Here is a 4,756-nt window from a genome sequence, read left to right as displayed (position 1 = left end):
AGGAGCCAGAGAGTAATTTCAGTAGTGATCTAACCAAAATGTAATTAAAATAAACCTGCCAGTACTCAGAAATATGAAAAATGTACTGTCTTTCATGCATATGGTTGAGGCTCCAGTTTCTCTTCAGGAGAATGCTGGCTTTGAATTGTTTTTCTGGGAAAAGAGATGGATTTTGCACAATAATAATTCCTTTTCTATTCTTCTTTATGAGTAAATGTATTCCTCTTTCAAGACGATGTGTTAAAATCCAGGTCTGTGATCTTGGGACAGAATATTTCCCTAAGTGCTGATACTCAATCCATACAGGAGTTAACATACTTTCAAAAGGTCATTTCTACTACCTCCCACACCAAATAAATAGAATTCTAATTACCCAGATAGTTATCCTGTATCATCAACATTGTGCTATTTAACTAAATAGCAAATGCCTATTTATCCAAATATATACTTACCAATTTCAAATACTTAAAAAGTATTAAAGACCAATTATGCTAAATATAATTTAATATTTTCTATTATAGGAAGCACTAAGGGGGAGCCTTGAGAATCTTCCACGACATCATAATGAATATATATTGCTATTGTACAATATTGCTGACATAAGATGATGTCTTAACTTAATCTATAAGCCATCACCTATAAATATCTACTATATTTATCTTTGTTCAAAAGATACTGCCACAAATTAGTTAATTGTTCACTAATGTTTGAATTCTTGATAAATAGGAGTTTATAGTATCTCTCCATTAGATTTTAGATTTCTTGGTTTTATCACTCATTAATATTCACAGACATACAATAACAAATTTCTTTGCTTTAAAATATGAAAAGACTTTACTTTTTGGTACATTTCCATCTGGCATTAAGCAGTACAGTAAATCATCTGTCTTCTAGGAATTTTAGATAGCTGAACTAAGAGACTGAGTTCACAATGAAAAGAGGGACAATATGTAGACTAACTGAGAAATCATTGAAAAACAGGCATCTAGAAACTGTAACTACTTTGATAAGTACTTTCTTGATGCTCCTGTAATTTTTTTTTTTTTGCAGGAAGACTCAAGCATAAATCTTTATTAATCATTTTCTGAAAAATATGGAACGCTTCACGAATTTGCGTGTCATCCTTGCGCAGGGGCCATGCTAATCTTCTCTGTATCGTTCCAATTTTAGTATATGTGCTGCCAAAGCGAGCACGCTCCTATAATTTTTTAAAACCATATCTAGAATCTTATAATTCTACTTAAATTTGACATCTGAAATTTGTGTCACGTCTTGTGGACTTTTTAAATTTTCTGCACTCTAAGAAACATCTCCTCCATTCTCATGGAAGGAAGTTTTATCTTCCAAACCAACAATCAGCAAATAATATCTTGTGGGTAGGACCTGAAGATCAGAGAACTGGAACCAACTATGAGAGAAATTAATCAAGGCTTATAATGTCAAGTGTCTTAAGAGAAAGGTAATATAAAATCTAGAAACTGAGAAGTAAAGCTTAGAAAGCCAGGCTCAAGCTTTCTCTCTAGATTCTAGAATTGACCATATTTTGCCGCTTGTAATTGACATCCCCTCCTCTTACCATCATTACTGAGGAATTTAGAGATTTCAAGCTCAACCAAGGAATTCAAGGCAGATTTTGCTAAGATTCCTCATTCACTCTTTTCTGGGAAATTTTCCTCCAACATGAAATATCACAAGTGAAAACACCTGTCTATAATCAGCCACATTGCCTCCTATTTCAGAATAAACAGATGCTCTAAGAATTCCTTCTAGAATACTAAAAAAGACCATTAGGAATTCGTTGGATTTCTTTCCATAATTGTGGCTATTGCTGAATCCACTGGGAGCTAGAGCCATAGAGCAGAAGCTAGGGTGGTAAAGACCATTAACACAAACACAAGTTGGATGTGCTACATGACTAAATAGGAGAGAGGTAGACTACGTTCTAGATTATCAGCTGAAGTTAAAAGGGGAAGATTCAGATACAAGGAAACGAGGGAGGATATGGGACATGGAGCCAATGAGGAAAGTACTGTTATTAGAAACACCAAGCTGAAAAAGTAGTATCTAGTCACAGCACCCTGGTCAAGAACAAGAAAGACATCATCGTGAGTTGACACCGACCTATAATGTGACATGACTCTGACTAAAGTAAAGTCAGGCAGTTGGTTCCCTGTTATTAATTGTTCATCTTCCACCTCTCTTGAAGTACACTTCTTATGCCTTTCTTCTTGTGCCTTGTGGATGTGTTCATAAGCTGCATGGGCACTAGATCCTGACGTGTGTCATACAGTTACTGAGAGCCTCTAAAGCCAGAGCTCTGAACAATGAGAATAAATCACAGTCACTTGTTACACACTAGTCTCTCTTCTTGTTCCCAGGAGCATTTTACAGTGGTAGACTCTCCATGAAATCCATCTCAGCTATACTATGGAAAGTCATTAAGATTTGCTCCCTCATAATACTATGGCAAACACTCATAAGAATATTGGAATCTCAGGGCCCTTGATTTCATCAAAAACAGGGTGTTCAAAGCTATTCCAATCTGTTCTAAATGTAGTTGCTGAGGTAACTACTATCTTAAATCATAGCAGACATTTGAGTTTTTTCTTCTTTTTCATGTTTTTCTTTTTATTTCCTTCTTTGTATATCAGCCTCTCTCTTCCCTTACTAGTCTTTTCTTTTAATAACTGATAATATTATAAATTCAAATTAAATATAAAAGCAAACAAATTTACTGAGTATCCATCTTCTATATACAAGGTAGTGAGGAATATGAACATAATAACTACAATTAACAACAGCCAATATTCTTTGGGCACTTAATCTATATTATTTCATCTAATCCTCATGAAAACTCTGAAAAGCAATACTCTTTATGGTGCCATGATTTTCTGGTTGAGAAGTTAAGATGCAGAAGTTTTAAGTAACTTGCCAAAGTTAACTCAAATACTGCACTTAATGGATTTATAGTGTTGCTAGGAATTTTTTTTAAGTTACATGCAACAATAAAGATCTAAAGTATAGGTCAAGACCAAAGGATAAATCTCATAAGAAAGTATACATGTGTTACTAAATGAATTGTGCAAATAATTTAGTAATGAAAATTGTATGAAATTTTACTATTTGGAAACTATGAATAATCTGTGTAATTGGGGCAGAGATTGGGTAAGGAACTAGAAGAAGGTAAAGCTGGAAAGGCAGTCTGAGATCTGCTTGTGAAAGGTGCTTTAGCCACATTAAAATATTTTGGGCTTTATCTTATATACAGTGTGGTGTCCTTGAAAGTTTTTGAGCAGGGAGTAACATGTGCCATGACCAAGGCATTTTTTAGGACAATGAATCTGGCAGTAGTATGCAGAACAGACGCTCCGATGAGAGGCTCATAATAGAACAATTGGAAGGCCAGAGCAGAATTCTAGTCATGAAGTGACAAGAACTTGAAGTAGGATGGTGCCAACAGGAGGAGGAAAGAAGGCATGGCTGGAAACAATGTATAAAAGAGAAAACAAGATTTGATGAGTCCTAATTGAATATGGAGTACGAAGAAGAATAAGGCAATGTGGATGACTTGAGATTGAGCCTGAGAGACTGAGGAAAATCAGGAAAAAGAGCTGCTTGGGGGAAGCTAGAGGAGTTGAGTCTCTTGACTTTGGTGACATGTGTTGGTATAAAATTCCTCAATGAGGTAGTACAGGCCACTAAAGAAATTCAGCTCATCAAGATAAAGAGTAGACAAAGAGGATCAAGGGCATGCTCCTGCTCAAGGTTAATGGAGGGAGACATCAATTTCTTGTAATTTGCTGTACCTATTTAGACAAGCTTTACATGTCTTATCATGTACTATTTAAAAAAAGATGCTCTTCACCTCCTGTCCAGTAATATTATTACACTTTATTGGGTAATTAAGCATGATCTTCTAATCCTATGGATTACTTGCTAAGAAGTAACTAGAATTAAATTTTAATTTTTACATATATGAAATTAATCTATATATTTTGCCTCCTTCCAATCAACTTCCTTTGAAATTAAGAAGGAAATATGAATTCTCCTTTGGTTTGAGAAGCTTTCCTAGTTAAGTCTGCCCCTTCAGCCATGAGCGAGCCCTGCAATCCCCTGCTTTCTAGCATGTTCTCATGAGTGTGCCCATCCAAAAGGGAAGGCAGCTGGAAGCAGAGAGAGTAATTCTATTCAAATGACTACAGTAGGTACATACACTTTATTTTTAAAAGCTCTCAATAAAGCTGTTCTATGAGTGACTCTAATAAGGCAAGCAGCTAAGTACGCAAACACCATTTGTTTCTTGTAAGAAAATGGCAGCATTTCAACATCTATCAAAGATGCAGCAAATATTTTATGACTCACAAATACAGGACCTTATACAAAATATGCAGTTACATGGAATATAATTAAGCCAATACTTATCATTGCCTAGTTGTGCGAAGGAAAATAAGTTGACAAATTTCTTAAAAGTTCTAAAAGGGTTAATACTGCTTCCTCAGCTGGTCAAGCAGGTAAATGATATTTACAAACCTCTAGCCTCAGGAGAAGCAAATCAGAATGAAGTAATTCTGTAGCTACATTTCAAATGGAGTCAACACTATAGAGTCTGCATGATGTAGATCTTATAGAATTTCTGAGTCTGAAAACTGAGTCTTCATGAGCATCAAAGCAATAGTCTTCTTTTACAGATGAGAAAATCAATGCTTAGAAAATGACAGTCCAAATTTGCCCAGACAGTTGCAGACTGAGCCAGGAT

At 35.3% G+C, this 4,756-nt stretch overlaps 1 non-coding gene across 1 annotated transcript; it reads right to left on the bottom strand.

Annotated features, from left to right (window-relative positions):
• Nucleotides 1-1,087: 1,087 nt before the first annotated feature.
• On the bottom strand, nucleotides 1,088-1,194 carry LOC124236551 (U6 spliceosomal RNA). Its single transcript, XR_006887783.1, has one exon. It is a non-coding gene; the product is annotated as a U6 spliceosomal RNA (small nuclear RNA).
• Between the last annotated feature and the right edge of the window lie 3,562 nt (nucleotides 1,195-4,756).

The sequence above is a fragment of the Equus quagga genome, chromosome 2 (assembly GCF_021613505.1).
Source record: "Equus quagga isolate Etosha38 chromosome 2, UCLA_HA_Equagga_1.0, whole genome shotgun sequence".
Taxonomy (NCBI): Eukaryota; Metazoa; Chordata; class Mammalia; order Perissodactyla; family Equidae; genus Equus; species Equus quagga.
This window is presented reverse-complemented; position numbering and strand designations above follow the sequence as displayed.